At 45.9% G+C, this 23277-nt stretch overlaps 2 protein-coding genes across 5 annotated transcripts in view; one reads left to right on the top strand and one right to left on the bottom strand.

Annotated features, from left to right (window-relative positions):
- The window catches only part of ECHDC1 (ethylmalonyl-CoA decarboxylase 1), a 234432-nt gene extending 222112 nt beyond the window's left edge, over positions 1–12320 (bottom strand). Inside the window, exon 1 of one of the 4 annotated variants that reach the window (XM_069234843.1) lies at positions 12103–12320. The gene's annotated coding sequence lies outside the window, so the exon portion shown is untranslated. The remainder of the gene's footprint in view (positions 1–12102) is intronic. The other 3 variants (XM_069234845.1, XM_069234846.1, XM_069234844.1) reach the window with 3 other exon arrangements.
- Positions 12321–12433: 113 nt separating this feature from the next.
- Positions 12434–23277, top strand: part of LOC138296064 (E3 ubiquitin-protein ligase RNF146-like) — a 50170-nt gene continuing 39326 nt past the window's right edge. The window contains exon 1 of the mRNA XM_069234842.1: positions 12434–12611. The gene's annotated coding sequence lies outside the window, so the exon portion shown is untranslated. The remainder of the gene's footprint in view (positions 12612–23277) is intronic.

The following is a 23277-nucleotide window of genomic DNA, read 5'->3' as shown; positions in this document are numbered from 1 at the left end:
TCTACAAAACTGCAACAAAGAAGCAAAGATGACTTCTGCAACATTGTAACGTCAGCTCCTGCCAGCAACTGCAACAGTTTTCAGGTATTGCATCCTCTGAGGACTGCCTGCCTTCAGACTGCACCTGAATAACCAAAGGAATCTCCCCTGGAGTGACGGAGTCACTTCCAGGCTTTAGCAGGCACCTCTTTGCAATGATGACTGGGCTATGGGCCCCCTCTCCTGTTGACGAGCGTGGATCCTGGAACAAGGGTGGTGGACTAAAGTGACCCTGACTGCCCAAAGGTCCACTTGTACAAATTTGGTGGAGGTAAGAGCTTGCCTCCCCATGCCAGACAGTACCACTGTGCACCGCGTGTTTTGCAGCTGCTAGGGCTTGTGTGCGACTTTCCAAGAAGTTCTTCGTGCACAGCCCAGGTCCCCAGCACTCTATCCTGCGAAGCACAGCTCCCCAAGTTGTTCTCCGGCGGCGTGGGATCCCTTTGTGTACTGCTGCATTGAACGCCATTTGCACCTCCTTTGTCCCCGTTCTGTGGGACTCCTGTGGGTGTTGCTTGGTCTTCTGAGGGCTCCCCGAGTTGCTGAGAGCCCCCTCTGTCTTCTCATCCTGAGTTGAGACCTCCAGGTCCCTCCTGGGCCTGGGCAGAGCCATTTCCCACCAAACGTGTATCTTGCACGAGCCAAGGCTTGTTGGCGGAACCCAGCAACACAAACCAGCCTACATTCATCCATTGGACGTGGGACATCTGCTGCTCTAACCAGGGCACCGTAGCTGTTTTCTTTGGTGCATTACTAACTTTGTCTTCTAACCGGAGGTTTCACTTTTGCACCTTCATCCGGGTTAGCAGGGGCTCCTGTTCTCCCTGGTCTCTTCAATGCTTCTTGGACTTGGTCCCCTTCTTCCACAGGTCTTCAGGTCCAGGAATCCACTGTTGGGATCTTGCAGTTTCTTCTGGTTCCTGCATTATCTTCTATCACGACTTCTAGTGTTTTAAGAAACTTGCTGTATTTTACTCCTGGTTTCCTGGGCTCTGGGATGGGGTTGTTTGCTTACCTATGGTGTTTTCTTACACTCCCAGCGCCCCTCTACACACTATAGTTGTCTAGGTGGGAAACCAACTTTCGCATTCCACTATTTTAGTATATTGCTTGTGTTCCCCCTAGGCCCATTGCAGCCTATTGGGATTTTCACTGTGTGCACTATTTCCTGACTATTTACTTACCTGTTTTTGGTTTCTAGTGTATATATTGTGTAATTTACTTACCTCCTAAGGAAGTATTGTCACCAAAGTATTGTTGGCATTGTGTCACTAAAATAAAGTACCTTTATTTTGGGAAGCACTGAGTATTGTCTTTCATGTGTGTGAGTACTGTGTGACTACAGTGGTATTGGAAGACCTTTGCATGCCTCCTAGTTCACCCTTGGCTGCTCTGCCTACAGCTACCTCTAGACAGCTTGGCTTCTAGACACTGACTACATTTCACTAATAAGGGATAACTGGGCCTGGTATAAGGTGTAAGTAGCTCAGGTACCCAATCCAAACCAGGCCAGCCTCCTACATTGGTAGCAGCGGTGGGATAAGTACTTGCAAATTGCCTTACCACTCTGTCAACTGTGCTTTCCACAGGAAAGTGTGCTCTGTACTTGGAGCTATACAAAAAGTATGCCTAGTAGTTGCACTTGCATTCTAAAAGTTAGATAAAGTAGGTATTTTCTTTCCTTTTAATTTACTCTAACTTTTCTATCACTATGTCTTCCTCTGAGGCCACCCCTAGGGTTATCAAAACTACTTATGAGAACCTAAACTTTAAAATATTGAGGGGACTTTGCTTAGAGAGAAGCCTAGGGATTGGGAAGAAACCTAACAGGGATTTCCTTTTAAATCTCCTTCTCCAGGGTGATAAGGAGCAATCTGGTAACCAGGTAGAGGACAGAGAGGGGGATTCTGACCAAGTAGAATCAGGAGGGGGTCCTGAGGATGCAGGGGAGGGTCCTTCCCAAGATCTTCCCCCTGGTAAACCATCTAGTGTAGCTGGCAGTGGGAGGTGGTCACACACAATTAGAGCTCCCTTCACACCTAGAGGCCAGGTTACTAGGGTTACACAAGCCAGGGAAAAATCTGCCTCTGCTCATTCCCATACCACCTCAGTCTCTGAAGGGTCTCACACATCCAATCCTGAGGATAACTCCTTAGATTGGGAACTCAGAAAGCAGAGATTCTAGACTGAGGCTGAAACAGCAACAGTTGGCCCTAGATAAGGAAACCTTAGCTGTAGAAAGGGAAATACAGGGGTTGGGGCTAGCTCCCCATGGTGGCGGCAACAACAGTAGTTTCAGAAGTTATGAGGTCAGGGAGGACACCATTAACTCCAGAAACGTACACAAAATTGTTCTCCATACAAGGTGGGGAGTGATATTCAAAAGTGGTTTGCTGCACTTGAGAGGGCCTGTAAACTACAGAGGGCCCCTCATAGGCAGTGGGCTGCTATTCTTTGGTTGTCCTTCTCGGATAAAGGGAGGGACAGACTCCTCACTGTTAGGGAGGGAGGATTACTCAGACAATTACAACATTTGGAAAAATGCATTCATTGATGGTTTTGGGCTCAACACAGAGCAATACAGAATCAAGGTCAGTGAAACCAAGAAAGAATCTTCACAAGATTGGGTTGACTTTGTGGACTGTTCTGTCAAAACTTTAGAAGGTTGGTTACATGGCAGCAAAGTGTCTGATTCCCAGGGTCTATATAATCTGATTTTGAGAGAGCATATTGAATACTTGTGTGTCTGATTTCTAACACCAGCACCTAGTGGACTCATATCTGACCTCTCCCCTAGAATTGGGTAAGAAGGCAGACAAATGGGTTACAACAAGGGTGAGCAGAAAAGCTCATACAGGGGGTGGCAAAGAAAAGAAGAAAGATGGTGAAAATCTCAGGACAAGCATGGGGACAAACATAAAGATTCTTCTTCAGGTCCACAACACTCTTCTGGGGGTGGGGATAAAACCTCTTCTTCTTCACTCTACACACAACAAAAAGCCTTGGTGCTATGTGTGCTGAGGTAAAGGCCAAAGGCCGGGGGATAATCCTATCCAGGTAAAGCCCCTGAGCCTACCACCACTGATACATCCACTTCAACTTCTAGTGCTCCTAGTAGTAGTAGTAATAGTGGTGGGACTACTGGCAATAGTCAAATAAAAGGCATAGTTGGGTTCACTTTTGGGAAGTTGGCTCTGTATGCACTATTTCAAAGTGAGGAATAGTATGCACAGAGTCCAAGGGTTCCCCTTAGAGGTAAGATAGTGGCAAAAAGAGATAATACTAATGCTCTATTTTGTGGTAGAGTGGTCGAGCAGTAGGCTTATCCAAGGAGTAGTGTTAAGCATTTGTTGTACACACACAAGCAATAAATGAGGAACACACACTCAGAGACAATTCCAGGCCAATAGGTTTTTGTATAGAAAAATATATTTTCTTAGTTTATTTTAAGAACCACAGGTTCAAATTCTACATGTAATATCTCATTTGAAAGGTATTGCAGGTAAGTACTCTAGGAACTTTGAACAATCACAATAGCATATATACTTTTTACATAAAACACATTTAGCTGTTTTAAAAGTGGACACAGTGCAATTTTCACAGTTCCTGGGGGAGGTAAAGTAATGTTAGTTCTTGCAGGTAAGTAAACCACCTACGGGGTTCAAATTGGGGTCCAAGGTAGCCCACCGTTGGAGGTTCAGAGCAACCCCAAAGTTACCACACCAGCAGCTCAGGGCCGGTCAGGTGCAGAGTTCAAAGTGGTGCCCAAAACGAATAGGCTTCAATGGATAGAAGGGGTGCCCCGGTTCCAGTCTGCCAGCAGGTAAGTACCTGCGTCTTCGGAGGGCAGACCAGGGGGGTTTTGTAGGGCACCGGGGGGGGACACAAGTCCACACAGGAAGTACACCCTCAGCAGCGCGGGGGCGGCCGGGTGCAGTGTGCAAACAAGCGTCGGGTTTCCAATGGATTTCAATGGGAGACCAAGGGGTCTCTTCAGCGGTGCAGGCAGGCAAGGGGGGGGCTCCTCGGGGTAGCCACCACCGGGGCAAGGGAGAGGGCCTCCTGGGGGTCACTCCTGCACTGGAGTTCCGATCCTTCAGGTCCTGGGGGCTGCGGGTGCAGGGTCTTTTCCAGGCGTCGGGATTTCAGAGTCAGGCAGTCGCGGTCAGGGGGAGCCTTGGGATTCCCTCTGCAGGCGTCGCTGTGGGGGCTCAGGGGGGACAACTTTGGTTACTCACGGTCTCGGAGTCGCCGGAGGGTCCTCCCTGAGGTGTCGGTTCTCCACCAGTCGAGTCGGGGTCGCCGGGTGCAGTGTTGCAAGTCTCACGCTTCTTGCGGGGATTGCAGGGGTCTTTAAATCTGCTCCTCTGGATACAAAGTTGCAGTCTTTGTTGAACAGAGCCGCTGTTCTCGGGAGTTTCTTGGTCTCTTGGAAGCAGGGCAGTCCTCTGAGGATTCAGAGGTCACTGGTCCCAGGGAAAGCTTCGCCGGAGCAGGTTTCTTCTGAAGGGGGGAGACAGGCCGGTAGGGCTGGGGCCAAAGCAGTTGGTGTCTTCTTCTTCTCTGCAGGGTTTTTCAGCTCAGCAGTCCTCTTCTTCTGTAAGTTGCAGGAATCTAAATCCTTGGGTTCAGGGAAGCCCTTAAATACTAAATTTAAGGGCGTGTTTAGGTCTGGGGGGTTAGTAGCCAATGGCTACTAGCCCTGAGGGTGGGTACACCCTCTTTGTGCCTCCTCACAAGGGGAGGGGGTCACATTCCTATCCCTATTGGGGGAATCCTCCATCTGCAAGATGGAGGATTTCAAAAAGTTAGAGTCACTTCAGCTCAGGACACCTTAGGGGCTGTCCTGACTGGCCAGTGACTCCTCCTTGTTTTTCTCATTAATTCCTCCGGCCTTGCCGCCAAAAGTGGGGCCGTGGCCAGAGGGGGCGGGCAACTCCACTAGCTGGAGTGCCCTGTGGTGCTGGAACAAAGGGGGTGAGCCTTTGAGGCTCACCGCCAGGTGTTACAGCTCTTGCCTGGGGGAGGTGATAGCATCTCCACCCAGTGCAGGCTTTGTTACTGGCCACAGAGTGACAAAGGCACTCTCCCCATGTGGCCAGCAACATGTCTCGAGTGTGGCAGGCTGCTAAAACCAGTCAGCCTACACGGGTAGTTGGTTAAGGTTTCAGGGGGCACCTCTAAGGTGCCCTCTGGGGTGTATTTCACAATAAAATGTACACTGGCATCAGTGTGCATTTATTGTGCTGAGAAGTTTGATACCAAACTTCCCAGTTTTCAGTGTAGCCATTATGGTGCTGTGGAGTTCGTGTTTGACAGACTCCCAGACCATATACTCTTATGGCTACCCTGTACTTACAATGTCTAAGGTTTTGCTTAGACACTGTAGGGGCACAGTGCTCATGCACTGGTGCCCTCACCTATGGTATAGTGCACCCTGCCTTAGGGCTGTAAGGCCTGCTAGAGGGGTGACTTATCTATACTGCATAGGCAGTGTGAGGTTGGCATGGCACCCTGAGGGGAGTGCCATCTCGACTTACTCGTTTTGTCCTCACCAGCACACACAAGCTGGCAAGCAGTGTGTCTGTGCTGAGTGAGGGGTCCCCAGGGTGGCATAAGCTATGTTGCAGCCCTTAGAGACCTTCCCTGGCATCAGGGCCCTTGGTACCAGGGGTACCAGTTACAAGGGACTTACCTGGATGCCAGGGTGTGCCAATTGTGTAAAACAAAAGTACAGGTTAAGGAAAGAACACTGGTGCTGGGGCCTGATTAGCAGGCCTCAGCACACTTCCAAATCAAAACATAGCATCGGCAAAGGCAAAAAGTCAGGGGGTAACCATGCCAAGGAGGTATTTCCTTACAGGTCCATAATAGGTTTCTGGGGTAGGTGTAGAAATCCCCAAGACAGTTTCTGTCTCACCTGGTGCCATTGGTCTTGCTACCTAGGCTGCTTGTCCCCTTAACATGGACAAGTACAAGCAGAAACATTCTGATAAATGGTGTTGGGGCCCAGGCCTACAGGGACACAGATGCCAATATCACTTTGGTGACTGAAAGCCTGCTGTCATCTGCACAACACCTCCTTGAACAGAGTTACCAGGTTACTGATGTCAACAACTCCACTCAGTCTCTCGCCTTAGCTGTAGTGCAGCTTAGCTGGGGTGGAGTTACTGGCCCAGAGCAGGTGGTGCTATCAATTAGCTTACTTGTAGACTGTCTCTTAGGTAATTACCTAGAGGCCTCAGGGTGGACTGAGATAGAGTTAAGGACCCATGCATCTATACTGAGTATCCCTGACGAATTGCGTCTTCTCATTTCATGTGAAATGAAAAAGCAACGTAGAGAGGGAGCCCTGAAGCCTCAGGATCCTCCTTGCCCCACAGGTAAAAAGGGTATCAAAGTATCCCTTCCCCATCCTACCACTAAGGATACCATTGTTGTGATAGGATAGACCTCTCCTGGGGTGGAACTTGTATCAAGGGAGCCCACAGCTACCACAGCTAAACTCCCAGAGGTAAAAGTCCCTTTCTATGGAACCACTAAACCAGATAAGCAGAATGCCACTGTTTTAGTAAATTTGGGGCAACCCTCCAGCCCTCCTAGAGAAACTTTAGTGCAGCAGCTCTGCACTATGTATAAAAACATAGGACAGCAGCCCTGTCAGTATGTGGAGTTTTTAGGACAGCAGCCCTGTCCTGCTCCAACCCAAGAGAAATAGCAACCCTGTTCTCGCTTAGAGCCATATGGACAAACTTTTTGTCCAGCTCTGGCTTTGCTGAGACAGCATCCCTGTCTAGCACTGCAATCCTTAGGTCAGCAGCCCTGTCTTGACATACGATCAGAGGGACAGTCGCACTGCCCCTCTTTAAACCTCTTAAATCTTACAAATGAAGAATCTCAGAGTAAGCACTTGCACTGCTTTCTATGCAAAAATCTCCAAACAGGGCGGCTTACCTCCTCACAAGGAAGTAACCATACAGTGAATGATGAAGGGAGTAACCACTCTATTGCAGATCTACTCTCCACTTATCACCACTTAGACAATAAAGTCTCAAAGGCCAAGGCTAGCCTTATTGTCCTTCATTTTGGGGGAGGGAGGGGTTTATGTGAGAAAGTAGCCTCTTTCTAGCATGGTTACCCCCATGTTTGGCCTGTTTGTCAGTGTGTTTTAACTGTGTCACTGGGATCCTGCTAGCCAGGACCTCAGTGCACATGGTTTGTGGCCTACTTGTCAGTCTGTTTCACTGTTTTTGTCAGTATGCTTAACTGTGTCACTGGAGTCCTGCTTACCAGAACTCCAGTACTTATGCTCTCTCTGTTTCCAAATTTATACTATCATACTGGTAACCCAGTATTTTACTCCAAATTGGCTTACTGGACCCCCCCCTTATAAGTCCCTAGTATATAGTACATAGGTACCCACGGCAGTGGGGTTCCAGGGGAACCTTATGAGCTGCAGCATTTCTTTTGCCACCCATTAGGAGCCCATACAAAGGCTTCTACAGGACTGCCATTGCAGTCTGTGTGAAATAGTGCATGCACTTTCTCTCAGCCATTTTCACTGCACCAGGTCACTTATAAGTCACCTATATGACACACCTTCAGACCCTGAAGGCTGGGTGGAAAGTAACTGTGTGTGAGGTCATTGCTGCACTAGCAGAGGTGCCCCCACGTTGTCCAGGCCCATTTTTGTAGACTTTGTGAGTGCGGGACGCCATTTTAAGTGCGCACTGTACATAGGTCAAAACCTATGCACAGCTACACAATGGTAACTCTAAATGTGGCCCTGTAAGGTGTCTAACATCTGGGAATTGTACCCCAATACTGATTCCAGTATTAGTTGCACAATCCCATGCACTCTGGGGGCTCCACATTGGACCCCCAGTACTGCCATAACAGCCTTCTGAGGTTTTCCAGGCAGCCCAGCTGCTGCCACCTCACAGAAAGGCTTCTGCCCTCCTGGGAGTTGAGCACCTCAATCCCAGGAAGGCAGAACAATGCATTTCCTTTATGAGAGGAGTGTTACATCCTCTCTCTTTGGAATTAGGTGTTACAGGCATGGGAGGGGTATCCTCCCAGAGCCTCTGGAAATACTTTGAAGGGCACAGATGGTGCCCTCCTTGCATAATCCAGTTTACACCGGTTCAGTGACCCCCAGTCCCTGAACTGTCACGAAACTGGACAATGGAAAGGGGAGTGACCACTCCCCTGTCCATCACCACCCCAGAGGTGGTGCCCAGAGCTCCTCCAGAGTGTACCTGGGTTTTGCTATCTTGGATTCCAAGTTGGTGGGGCACTCTAGGAGCATCTGAGTGACCAGCGCCAGCAGGTGATGTCAGAGAACCCTCCTGATAGGTGCTTACCTGGTTAGGTGACCAATCCATCTCTCAGTGCTATTTAGGGTCTTTCCCCTGGGTGTTTCGTCAGATTCGGATTGCAAGAGTCCAGCAGGAATCCTCTGCATCCTTTACTTCATCTTCTACCAACGGATCAAAAGCTGACTGCTCCAGGAACTCTACAAAACTGCAACAAAGAAGCAAACGCAACTTCTGCAACATTGTAACTTCAGCTCCTGCCAGCAACTGCAATAGTTTCCAGGTTGTGCATCCTCCGAGGACTGCCTGTCTTCAGCCTGCACCAGAAGTACCAAAGGAATCTCCCGTGGAGTGATGGAGTCACTTTCTGGCTTCAGCAGGCACCTCTCTGCAGCAACGACCAGTGCTGTGGGTCCCCTCTCCTGATGACGAGCATGGATCTTTGAAAACGTGTGATGGACTAAACTGACCCTGACTGCCCAAAGGTCCACCTGTACAAATTTGGTGGAGGTAAGAGCTTGCCTCCCCGTGCCAGACAGTACCCCCGTGCACCGCGCGTTTTGAAGCTGCTAGGGTTTGTGTGTGACTTTCCAAGAAGTTCTTCATGCACAGCACAGCCCAGGTCCCCAGCACACTATCCTGCGACGCACAGGTCCCCGAGTTGTTCTCTGGCGGCGTGGGATCCCTTTGTGTACTGCTGCGTGGACCGCCATTTGCACCTCCTTTGTCCCCAAGCTGTGGGACTCCTGTGGTTGCTGCCTGGTCTTCTGGGGGCTCTCTGAGTTGCTGAGAACCCCCTCTATCTCCTCATCCTGATTTGAGACCTCCACGTCCCTCCTGGGCCCGGGCAGCACCATTTCCCGCCAAGCGCGAATCTTGTGTGAGCCAAGGCTTGTTGGTGGAATCCAGAGACGCAAACCAGCCTGCATTCATCCACTCAACATGGGACATCTCCTGCACCAACCAGGACCCCATAGCTGTCTTCTTTGGTGCATTGCTGAGTTTGGCTTTTATCCGGAGGTTCCACTTTTGCACCTTCATCTGGGTAAGCAGGGGCTCCTGTTCTCCCTGGACTCTTCAGTGCTTTTTGGACTTGGTCCCCTTCTTCCACAGGTCTTCAGGTCCAGGAATCCATTGTTGGTTTCTTGCAGTCTCTTCTGGTTCTTGCACTATCATCTATCATGACTTCTAGTGTATTGTTAGGAAACTTGCTGTGTTTTACTCCTGCTTTCCTGGGCTATGGGGTGGTGTAGTTTACTTACCTTTGGTGTTTTCTTACACCTCCAGCACCCCTCTACACACTACACTTTCCTAGGTTGGAAACCGACTTTCGCATTCCACTATCTTAGTATATGGTTTGTGTTCCCCCTAGGCCCATTTGAACCTATTGTGATTTTCACAGTTTGCACTATTTCCTGACTATTTACATACCTGTTTTTGGTTATCAGTGTATATATATTGTGTAATTTACTTAGCTCCTAAGGGAGTACAGTCTCCAAAGTAATGTTGGCATTGGGTCACTAAAATAAAGTACCTTTATTTTTGGTAACACTGAGTATTGTCTTTCATGTGTGTGAGTATTGTGTGACTACAGTGGTACTGCAAGAGCTTTGCATGTCTCCTAGTTCTGCCTTGGCTGCTCTGCCTACATCTACCTCTAGACAACCTGGCTTCTAGGCACTGACTACATTTCACTAATAAGGGATTACTGGGCCTGCTATGAGGTGTACTGGTATAAGGTGTAAGTACCTTAACTACCCACTACAAACCAGGCCAGCCTCCAACACTCTTTCATTGGCTCTTGCAGCCATTAATATTTTCTCTAGACTGAGCAGCTCTCTCAACATTCGTCTTCTGAAAAACAGACATTGGTGACTCTGAGGTGTAGAGCTTCTTTGTCATTAAAGTCACTAAACTTGCAGTGTTTGAAGTCTTTCAACAAACTCATCCATCATTTCACCAGCTTGCTGTCTCGCTCAATTGAAAATGTATCTTTCATAGTCAACATTCGGCATCAGACTGATCTTGGAACCCAATGCTTCTTTGATCTGATGGTACAATATTGAATCAGCCTGTGAGAATTTCTTCAGAACTTCTTTTACTCCATCACCGGCAAGGTTCTTTAAATGCTTTAATAATAATTGTCCTGCCAGCTCCTTCTTCTAGGGCATCTCTAAAGTCAAACATCTTGATCCACAGGATCCATCTGGTGCCAATATTTTGCTATTTTGCAGTGTTGAATGGCAGCAGTTGTGGCTTCAGAACACAGCTGCACTGTACTTTGCACTCTTTTCTACTATCATTGACAGCATGTGCTGTTGAGACAGCTGTCGCTGTTTACTTGGACCTGTACCTTCTGCAAGCACTCGCCTTCTGTCTGCTCTTGAGTCATTATGCCCAAACTGAGGTCGTAGATGGTCATCTTCTTTTTTGATGCTGAGTAATGATTCTTGCTCTCGCACTAGATAATTGTCAAGTTTAGCTTATTGCATCGTACCTGGTTGTCACTGTATTTAGCATTTTGCTGTGTACTGGTGTTGGCTCTGTGTAATGGTGAAAACAGTATTTCTTCTTTCAGCCTTCCCAACGTATCTTGGTGGGCTTTTTGAATGCCCTCCTCTGCAGGGCCTTCCACTTTTTTGAAAGCCATATATGGGCTGCAGTGGGGCTTTGACTCCACACACGCCAACTTTGAATCGTTTATTGTCGATTTGGGCGCACATGGCATGCACAAGCAGTTTGCGGTGCCGTTGTGAACTCTCAGGGAGAGCAGTCTTGTTTCTTCAGGGTACGGATCACCTCCTTGCAACCAGTTGTGGCGTCCTCTCCTGCTCAGGAGCATGCAAAGAACCACAGCGCACACAGAGCTCTGTAGCAGACGTCTTTACTTTATTCCTCACAATATGATCACCCACTCCATTCTGATCACATTATAACCATTGTTAACCACACCTTAACATCACCCAGCAAGTTATGTAATTCCTTTGTTGAGTCCGCCTAGAACCGCAAAGGTCCTTGAGTACATAGTTTCACAACACTAAACTTGACACTTTTATCAGCTGTTAACATACCTCAATGAGTTGAAGCACCGTCCACTGACCTCAGTACGTACCTAGCATGTCCCACTTTTGACCACTGGTACAGTACCTCGTGTGATTTATGTATGTACTGCAGAATACTGTGTGTAATCTGCAGCTCAGATTTGATTCTTAGAATCATTTGTTGTTCATTTGTTGCAGAGATTTAGGTGTAACTACAACCCATAACCAATCACCTTACAAATGCTCATGTGGTAATGCACCCAGTGTCAACATCTATATGTCATGCACAGGGTGGCAAACGGAATTGCTGCAGGACCAACTTAAACTGTTATGTTTTTGAGGGTGATAAAGCAAAAAGGATAATAAAGTTGAGAAACAACCAACCTACTTTTTATCACCAATAAACAATTTTACTGGGTGGTACATACCTGGCCTTTTTGTGCATAATTATTCACTTAGAACTACAGTACAATACATGCCTGGGGGAACATTTTATTTTAATTAACTCTGAAGACAAAACGAAGCACTTTTCAAGTGGTAATTTGTGATATTTAGCTTTTTATACGGACTTCGTTGCCTAGATTTACTGGTGAGAAAGTGTCACTCGTGTCACACATTTGTCAGCAGAATGGCACTCATAAGTACCCTAAACCCATGCAAATGTCACTCATAAGCAATGCGAAAATTTAGCAGCTATGAACACCGACCTGATCGCAGGCTGTGCGCCCCGTTAAGGTGCTCTAAAGCCTTGTAGGGGCGCTCCTGCTATTTGACTGACGACGACGTCGCTCGGTTGTCAATAACAGACCCTGGTAAAGGCTTCTTTTCAAAACAACCGGCATCGAAGATCTCTGTGAAAACAACACGCAAAACGGCCGCTTAGCTGGGGCGATAATTTCCGGGGTTAGAGTTCAGTTGCATGGCCGCTGCCTCTTCGTTGGTAGGTTTCCTCTTTTTTAAGTGTACGATTTACGAGTGAGGCATTCAGAATAGCACAGCGTCATGGTATACCACACAAGCTTTCTGACTTCCTGATCGCTTTTTTAATTTATACAACTTTCACATTTTAGACAATCGTGCCTGCAAAGTTGTCACTGACTCTTTGGCTTCTATTCTTGCGCACGCGCGATTCCTGATCCGCGCGTGCGCTACAACAGTGATGGACGTCGGAGGGCAGAGGAGGCAGGCATTTTTGGTAATATTCAAGCGATTAAAGGTAAGCCTCGCGCTCTGAAATGTCACCCAGTCCTTTAGGGCTTACTTCTGTGATAAACATTTCCCCGGTCAGTGTTTAGCTCACAGGTGTTAGAAAAGCGAGAGCTTTAGTCTTCGTTTCAGGGACGGGGTTTGGTATCATACACTCCAACAGACCCGATACAGGTGGGAGAGTCCCGATTTTGAAAGCGAAAAATTGTTTAACTTTGGATGTCTCACGCCTGAGATTTCCCCTGCTTCAATAGAAGTCAATTGAGAAAATAAATTCCCACATTTAGTTTTCAAAATACCTCAGTATTCTAGTTTAAAATGGTGGCATGTATGTAACATACGGGTGTGATATCTTTCTTTATCTTACCCTTTTATTATTACAAATGACCACATTGTCCATAGCTGCCAAGGTTTCAGAATGCTTATGCGTAACATTTTGATGGTTCAGTGTCCTTTGGATTCACAGTTCAATGCCAGATGTGTGACATTTGATTTGACATTTATCACGAGTAAAACTAGGCAATCAATGCCATGTAATGAAATAAATATTAAAAACGAGCCCCATGTGAGCAATATAGAGGTCTAAAATAGCTTTAAACTGTACCTGGAATGAACGTTCAATAACAAATAATTTGTGTAATACAGTTTTAAAATATACTAGTCTTTAAGCCCACGTGCCAGCATTTTAAATTATATGAATTAACCGAAGGTGTCCAACACAAGTAAGTGAGCAAAGACAACGTTTTTGTCGTTTTCAGCCAAAACTGTCCATGACCTCACCAACCGCATTTGTAAGTTTGTCTAGTCTGTTGGATTCACCTGTCCCAACCTTGAGTAATTGGCAAGATAAGCCAGCAGACTTAGGGCCTGATTACGACCTTGGCGGATGGGATACTCAGTCACAAATGTGATGTATATTTTTTCGCAGTATTATGACTTCCGTTGGTAAACACAAGCTTTATTCGGTCAAAATATCCATCAAAGCAACCATAAAAAGCACAATTTAAAAAGCATAAATAATTAAGAACATAGGGAAAATTTAAAAATCATCCAACAATTACAATAAAATATAATCACTCCCACTTCATGTACATAGCATACTTATTTACAAAGATTTAGAATGCGTATATACCAAGCAGCCACAAGGGACTTGCTAACCGCAGAGATTAAAATAATTGAAGTATCACTTTTAAAAATACTAAAAGCAGTATGATGTTGTCTTATACCCAAATTCTGGCAAATTTTGCAAATCCACTTACGCCGAGGAATGGAGTATGCCGGGCAAAAGAACATAAAATGTTCAACAGATTTAGTACAATTACAACAGGTTACATAGGTCAGATGTTGAGGACGATCCCCATCTGCCTGTTAAGGACAACAATGGTAAACATCCAAAACGGAAACAAGCATACAGACTCTTCCAAGTGTATAAGGTATGAGATCTACATTGGTTCGAATTGGGGGTACCACTTGAAAACACAAAATTGATCAGTCAACCGACCATGTGATGTACAAGAGTGAAGATTGTTTTTTTACATAAGACCAGTAAGCAGCTTTCAGAATGGATTTATGGTTTCTCCCTAAATTCTGTGGATTTTCCCAATAGCTTCCAAGCCCCAAAATGCGAAACCATTTTGACACATGCCTGAACCATGGAATGGATACTACCTTCGGTCTTCTTAAAAAGTCAAGAAGGTAGTCCCTATATACAGTAAGCTCAGAGGTGGTCCAAATCCTTACCCAAAAAAGCAAGAGTCCTAGGGCTATCAAATCAGCAACACGATTGAAACCGAGATCCAAATAAACCGGGATCAAGGGTGTGCTACGAGGGCACGCAAGTAAAGCCCTTGCCAAATTATTTTCGCCCACAGACAATCTGTTGCCATTGTAAACTCCCCACATCTCGACATCATAGGTGGCTGCGCCTTGGCCAAATAGATCTTAATGGCCGGAGATACTTCTTTTGTTACAGAGCTTTTATAAAAACGCAGGATAGCACCCGCCCTATGCTGAAGAAGTGTCGCACTTTTACTGATCTGGTTCTCCCATTGTAGATTATTTGAAATCCTCACTCGCAGGTAGTCTATTGATCTAACCTTACTTAAGGGGGTCCCATCTAGAATAATAGTGAATCTCCTAGTTGGTCCTGGGCTAAACACCATTAGTTTAGTTTTGCTAACATTCAATTCCAGGCCAAAAATCTGCACAATATGATGTAAACCTATCATCCAGAATTTGAAGACCCATAGGGGTCTTAGAGATAAGTAAAGAATCATCCTCAAACAGTAAAATAGGAATTTTCTGCAAATTTAAAGAGGGGGCATCATTCTGACAAGTAGACAATACTTGTACCACCTCATTTATAAACAAGGTAAATAGGGTTGGAGCCAGAACACATTCTTGGCAAACCCCCTCTGAATAGGGATATGTTCTGTTAATTCTCCCTGATTGCCCCATCTCACCTGAGCATATGTATTCTCATGTAACCGTTGTAATAGATGAATTATGCTATTAGGAGTACCCATTCTATATAACACTTCCCATTGTTTTTCTCTAGGGACCATATCAAAGGCGGATCGAAGGTCCACAAAAACAACATATACATTTTGCTTGGCAAGAGCAATGTATTTCCAGTATAAAAGCATCAACCTGAAAACCTGGCCTACCGTACTAGTTTTTGGGCGAAAACTCACCTGATGATCTTGAACCCAATTTAATAGCCTTCACAAAAGCTGTTTGGCAAAAAGTATTTGAAGATTATCAATAAGGCTGATAGGTCTGTAATTTGCTGGGGAGCTCACATTGCCCTTTTTATGAATCAGAATTATTTCGGCCCCTTTCCACGTACTCGGAATTGTGCCCCCTGCTGCAATTTTGTTCGAGATCATGTTTATATACCAGGACCATACTATTGGTTCAGATTTATATAAATCCCTCAGAATCTTTTCCGGTCCTGGCGCTTGGGCAATGTTAGGGAATTGATTGCTGCTATAGTTTCCTCCATGGTGAAGATAATTGGATCTTCATAAGTAAAGCATTCTAGTCCTGGGTTATCCAGAGAAAAATTCATTCTAGCCATCGGCAGGGAGAAGGGTTCATGAGTTTGGGAAATTACAAGGTAGGGCATAGAGTTTAGAGAAGTGACTCACCCAGCTTTCAGGTTGAATATAATGACTCGTGGTGCTCTTGCCCCCTCTTTGTCTATTAGACAGTAACTTCCAGAATGTCACGTTGTCATTAATTTTAATTGCATTAAGCAGGTTATGCCAAATTGAATCTTCCCAGCTTTTCTTTGCTTGCATTACGGTCTTATTATAGGTAAGTCTAGCTGATTGTATTGCCTCCTGGGAACGTGTCGCAATGACTGTTTTTAGAGCTAGAACAATCCTTATTGAACCACACATTGGTTTTAAAATTACAGTCAGGATAATACTTCTCCTATATGGCCATTACATCAACAAACAACTGATAGATCCCTTTTATCAAGAAGGGATTAGACAGCACTTTTGGCCAGCAAACCCGAAAGGAATTATTATCCAGCAGTGGTGTTGGAACCACAGTGCGGTGGTCATTCTGTGATCTCCTGAATACATCACTATGCGAAATGAGAAGCAAAGGATTGTGATCACTCTCATAACATGGGTCCACCTTCATATCTTTTAGGAAAGGCCATAACCTGACATCCACTAAGATAATTACACTGGTGGACAAGCCACGTTTAAAGGTTGGTGTGATGCCCAAATGAGAGGTAGTTCGGCCGTTTATACACCAGGAGACTATCTACAAAACAAATAGAGATTAAGTCACAGTTTGAATAATTGTTGACTATGTCTGCCCACCTCGAGGATGTCAGCACGGATGACTGAAAGACAATTGCGTTGTGCACGTAGCCAGTAAATAACCTTATTTATCTAGGAATCATGGGTTTCCAATGACCCAGAGGGTAGTTTGGGCACCTCAGCCATGTAAATGGTGCCACCTTTGCTCCTCAGTCCATGGCCCTGTTCCACATAAACTGGCCGTTTAGTGCTATCTTGAACTGCCACATCAGTAGGGAGCCTAGGGGCCCTAGTAAAGTGTGTAATGGAACTTGCAACTTCAACAGGGACCTGAGGACCGTCATCCCCCGAGAGCCCTTAACATGATCAATCACCTGAGCTTTAACAGGCCTTTGGGACCCCAAAGGGTTCCTATTTCTAGAAGTTATACTGTGCTTCTGCCTTACGATTGCAGGCGTAAGCTGAGGTCCCTCTACATAAGAAATAAACACGTTTTTTGGGGGAAGGGTAATATCAGACCTCAAAGAGTGGGTACCTGCTCTCAACCTTGGGTCAGACAGGGTAGTACTCTCACCCCCATTTAACCCCCCATCTGGCCTCTGGCACTTACACTTGGGCTTCTGATCCTGTTCCCCCTTTAGGGTATCCCTCAGTAAAAGCTGCAGACCCTTAACTTCATCCACCCTCCGAAGAACAGTGACCAAATCAATTCCCTCATGGGATGCTGGCAATCTATCAATGTCAGTGTCGTTGGGGAGATTAGTTAAAGCTTTACCATCAACACAGATTGTGACTGGAGCACAAGCAGAGAGTCCCTCTTCCTCCTCCAGGGGGCCAAACCGATTTGTGCACAAAATATTAGGAATTGCCACAACTACTGGACTTAGCAGGGGGCGAAGGGCCTCCTTCCCCGTAGGAGAAACACTGCTCGCACAGGGAACAGTACCCAAGTCACTGCTAGATGTTAGAGTCATCAGGGTCAAAGAATTTGTCCTAGGAACTTGTGGTGCCTGTTTTACCACAGTCTCAGCTCGGGGTTTAAATGATTGCGACTTCTTTTAAAATATTTCTGGAACTTTTATCTCAGATGTGCTGTTTTTAGTAGACAGTGGTGGGTTAGAAGTACTTTTCAAAATAGCCTCCACCTCCTCAATCAAAATGTCAATGTCATCTAGAGGATTATTTCTTTTGTGTATTGAAGAGCTCGCTTGGTTACTTGACCGCTTTTTTAGTTGTTTTATGCCATTTGATGGAGCAGGAATGTCCACAGCTTTGCGTTTCACCATCATAACATCAAATAGTAAATAAAGTAGCAATATAACCTAAAAGGACCCCCAGTGACCTTACTTCTGAAAATGGGGTGCCCAGCCTGGCCTCTTTAGACGATGACGGACGAAGAAGGGCTTGTCTTGGCCTACGCGCATCCCGCGCCCCAGGATTAACAAGCTCTTTAAATAGCACAAGAGTCAGGGAAGCCTGGGGGTTGGAGTCCCACCCCAGGCAGCAGAGTCACTTCCAGTGCGTCCTGCACCGCTGGAGTAATGAGCGCTTTAAAAAGCACGAGAGTCAGGGAAGCCTGGGGGACACGCTTACCTGAATCGAAGGGTACTACATATCCCAGACTGCCTAGAGGCCCCAGGAGGCGGCCATCTTTGCATCACCTGCTCCCACTCTCATTCCACAAGTGCTACAAAGAGCAGGGGGACAAACCGCAGCGCGGGACGCGCTTACCTGAATCAAAGGGAACTACATATCCCAGACTGCCTAGAGGCCCCAGGAGACGGCCATCTTTTCATCACCTGCTCCCACTCTCATTCCAACAAGCGCTATAAAGCGCAGGGGGACAAACCGCAGCGCGGGACGCGCTTACCTGAATTGAAGGGGACTACATATCCCAGACTGCCTAGAGGCCCTAGGAGGCGGCCATCTTTGCATCACCTGCTCCCACTCTCATTCCAACGAGCGCTATAAAGCGCAGGGGGACAAACCGCAGCGCGGGACGCACTTACCTGAATCGAAGGGGACTACATATCCCAGACTGCCTGGAGGCCCCAGGAGGCGGCCATCTTTGCATCACCTGCTCCCACTCTCATTCCAACGAGCGCTATAAAGCGCAGAGGGACAAACCGCAGCGCGGGGCGCGCTTATCTGAATCGAAGGGGACTACATATCCCAGACTGCCTGGAGGCCCCAGGAGGCGGCCGTCTTTGCATCACCTGCTCCCACTCTCATTCCAACGAGCGCTATAAAGCGCAGGGGGACAAACCGCAGTGCGGGACGTCAGAGCCTGGAAGAGGCTGGGCCATGTCTCTTTAATTTTTGATCTGGTTTCCAGATCGATCTAGATAGTTCCATCAGACAAGAGTCCAGGGCGCTAGGCTTTGAGAGCAATCCTGAGCAGGAAGGAAAGCCCTTGCATTAGACCTAGTGGAGGAGGAGGATTAAGTAGTTAGATAAACAGGCATGGGGAAACGTAAGGCATTATAACCCCCACGGGGAAAGGAGAAAATTACAAAGAAACTTAGGAATGCAGGCGAAAATTGTACGATATCTGAAATTGATGACCTAATAGAGGAGGTATAATCTCTACTAAGTAAAAGATCCAACCCTCGGGAGGGCTCTGATAAAAAGATAACTTCCTATTATACAAAGAAACCAGAATTAGGGAAAGGGAAATCAATTGATAGGAAAGAGAACGACGGCCAGCAAGAGGAAAACCCACGCCCTGATATTAGCTTAGCCAGGCATAAAGATGATGCTATACGGGCCTCATGCCATTCCTTAACTCCAACAGGAAGTACTAGGAAGAAGGGCTATGTGCAGGGGAGTGATATTGCGTATTCCTATAGATACGCAGCCCTGGCAGATCCCGTTGTAAATAAGGTACAGAAGGATCGGGAGGGGAAACCCACGGGCAAGCACGACCAAACTACCCCCTTAGCACAGTCAGTCATAGAGAAGATACCACCGGCTAACCAAGATCCAGAAAACTGCCCAAAATGCAAAACTAGGAGTTTAACAGATCTTCATGATCTAATGGTTAGACTAATGCAGGAAGTCAGGGAGCTAAAATTTGAAGTAGGAACCCTATCAGCCCTTGTGGAAAAAGGGGGCGTTATGGGAACCCGTAGAGACCAGCATGCAGAAGGGGCCCCAACTGTATCACTGCACTTACAAGGAAGACCCATATCACCCCAGAGGCTGAATGCCCAGCGCAACTCTACTTTAACTAAAGCTAGTGCTCCCTGTGCACCGCGAGGGTGCGCAAAAGGGGACAATGGTTGCAATATTGGGTCACGCAACATCCCAGCAGTTAAGGTAGGAATGTTACGACAAGAATCTGGGAATTCTGTATGGGAGAGTCGCCCGAAACCAAGGTCACAAGGAGAGAAGGCGGGACGTACACTTAAACCTTATACCTTATCATATAATGACAGCGTGCCCACTACTACATGGGGCAGACACCTTGAAGAAAATCTAAGGTCTCCTAGGGCCGATGTAATTTATTTGTTAAATGTCCCGAAATTGGCCCAAAATAGTATGGAGGACGAGGACTCCCTAAAGAATAAACTTATATATTGGATCAGATACAAACGTCATTGCCTATCCCTAATCCGCTCAGATATTATGAGGGTGGAAAGAATGCCGGGAGAGACTGGGAAGCAAGATGTTGTTGCTGTGACACTAATGGATGAAAGATTAATCAAAGGCATGATTACTGTAGAGCAGAGAGCCAGTGCTCCCCAAAAAAATGTCATGAGATTTAGTTTGGATCCGTTTACCTGTAAGCTTATAGCGCAGAGGAGCAATCATAGAAATGGGGGAGCGCAAATGATAAAGGGAGATTCTGACCTTGAAGCAGTTGATTGACTAACCCAACCAGACCAATCATACTTGGGACTGATTAGAGGTCCAATAGTAGTAGAGACCCAGGAAGAAAATAACCAACAAGTTACAGGGGTAGGGAGTATTGAGGGGCACTTGCCTGGTAGTAAGGAGCCGATTATATCTCAGAGCCCTACTACTAATGCTATGACCTCAACGGGAAGGGGACCAGTTACCATGGTCTCCTGGAACGTAGCAGGACTAAAAAGTAAGCTTATAGACCCTGACTGGCACGATTATATTGAACAATTCCATGTTTGTCTTTTCCAAGAGACCTGGTTAAAGGACCCACCATACAAACTGGGTTATAAAACTTTTTTTATTAGTGCCACCTCAGTAGCAAGAAGGAGGCCGTCTGGGGGGTTGGTTGCATGCGCAAAATTTCCCTTAATATTGAGATAAACAAACAGTATATAGGGTCTGCTGACATTTAGTGGATGGAACTAGGGGACAAAAATAAGGCGTTATTTCATCTATTCAATGTGTATATAAGGCCAAGAAGACCAAATCAGGAGTCATACGAAACAGAAATATTAGATGGCATGCTTAATAAAATCCCGAAAGGAGAAACAATCTTGATAGGGGGAGATTTTAATTGCAACTACAAACCCATAATTGGTCTTGAACACCTAGTAGAAGGTGAAGATTTAGCAAGAGCAGTCCCCCTCCTATCTACTGAAAAGGCAGTTCTCGGTACGGTTGCTGCCCTGCAACTCATGGGCCTTACACTAAAGTATGGATTGAGGGCTTGTAATGGTAGAGTGGGACAATGTGGTATTAATATGGACACTTTCCAGAGAGGTAACGCAGGTTCAAAACTGGATTATATTATGCATAGCACGATTACATGAGAGAGAATAGTGACCTTTAAAATAGATAAGAGGAAATAAAGTGATCATTTTCCGTTAGTAATTGAACTGAGGGGCCACCTCCTAGATCTAGACAGCATGAAAAAGGATAAGGTGGAGTTACAACCTACCCTTAGTAATAATCGTAGGGCAGTAAAATGGCCAGCGATATTGGGCAATTTGGGTGTTATGACGAATATCTATAATATATACTCAGAATTGCTGGAACCCCTTGCCCATAAAAATTGTATTGACATTCCCATTATAGATATTCATCAATCATTGAGCACTGCTTTGAGACCCTATCTTACTAAAGAGATACAACAAAAACACATACAGGGCAGGGAGCAAACTATTTAATCTAATCCCTGGTATACCCCTGAATGTAGAGAGGGAAAAACACTACTGGTAGAGGCTCTAAAACAGAAAAATCCAACAGCAGTGCAACAGGCAAGGGCCGGTTATAGGAAAATCCTGGCTGCAGCGCAGAAAACTGGGAAGACCAAAAATGGCATGACCTCTTAGAGGCAGCCAAATGCAATGATGTAGTAGCCTTTTGGAAGATAGTTACTCACGGTAGGGAAGAGCGGATATTTAACACCGAACATCATATAGATCCCTGTGCGTGGGTTAATCATTTTACGAACCTCTATTCAGATTCTTCTGAGCATGATTTACATCTTTCCCTGCATATAGAATAACCCTCCTGGGGCAATTTACCTGACATACAATTTAGTCTGGAAGAAACGGTGACTGCCATAAAAGCGATTAAAATAGGCAAAGCCCCGGTTCTGGATAAAATCCCTGGGCATCTGTTTAAACATAATATAGGCGTATGGGCACCCTACGTAAATCTACTTAGCAATGCTATAGCAAGGGGAGAGCCAGTTCCTGAGACATGGGAAGGAGCGGAAATAATCCCAGTCTATAAAAAAGGATCTAGGCTACCCAGGATACCCAGGGAATTATAGGCCAATCAGCCTAATTGATGTTATGCAAAAAATATACGCTAGGCAGCTACTGAATAGATTAGCTAGCTGGATAAAGGAAAATAATATTTTGACAATATACCAGGCAGGTTTCAGGCAGAACACAAGTACTATTGACCAGGCCTTCAGGCTATTATCCATAATGTGGAAATATTCAAAACTAAAGAAGGGTCATCTCTACATCGCGTTTGTGGATTTGTACGCGGCCTTCGATTTGGTCCCAAGAGACACTCTATGGGCCGCGTTAGGGAAACAGGGTATGCTGGGGAATCTTTTGTACCAGATAAAGAGGCTGCACGAAAATACTTATGCAAAGGTACGGTGGGGCCCAAATGGAGAGCTGACAATACCCATTAAGAGGGGAGTAAGGCAGGGTTGTGTGCTTGCCCCAACCCTCTTCTCATTATACATCAATGATTTGGTTGAGTACCTTAAACAGAGCAATCATGACTCACCAAGATTAAATGGAGACCCAGTTCCTGCTCTCCTTTTTGCAGATGGCACCATCTTATTATCTCAAATTCCCATGGGCCTATAGACTCTTTTGGGAATGTTTACTAAATATTGCATATTGAAGGGGCTAGAAACAAATACAAACAAGACAAAATATTTTATTGTTAAACCCCACAGAGCACTTAAAAAAACATCCTGATGAATGGGCATGAATTGGAACGAGTTAAAAGTTTTAATTACCTAGGGATATTGCTGGATGCCAAGTTGTCCTGGACGCCGCATATTAACAAAACTGTAACATCTCTGGTCCACAGCTCCACAGCGATAAGCAATAATTACAAAAACTCAAGAACTGAAATTGTCTTACCAGTGTTCGAGGTCTACAAATATAAAGCACAGGCCGCTGCTTCATATGGCGCCGAACTCTGGGGAATTGCAAACCTAACCTCACTAGCATCCAAAGAAAACAGTTTCATGAGGGGGGTACTGGGACTGCCACCATCGACTCCATTGGTCCCTCTTTCTTACGACTTAAATATGAAGCAAATAGGTAACATGGCAGTTTTGAGGCCATTGCTTTATCGGTGTAGGCTTTGGTCAACTCCAGATTTGATTCACTATAGGCAAGCACTAATTGAGATAATGGATCTTGATAAATCAGTTTCCCTTCCTTGGCTTCCACATATAAGGTCCTGGTTTTATAACTTGGGGCTTAAATCCTT

This window comes from Pleurodeles waltl, chromosome 5 (assembly GCF_031143425.1).
Source record: "Pleurodeles waltl isolate 20211129_DDA chromosome 5, aPleWal1.hap1.20221129, whole genome shotgun sequence".
Lineage (NCBI taxonomy): Eukaryota > Metazoa > Chordata > Amphibia > Caudata > Salamandridae > Pleurodeles > Pleurodeles waltl.
This window is presented reverse-complemented; position numbering and strand designations above follow the sequence as displayed.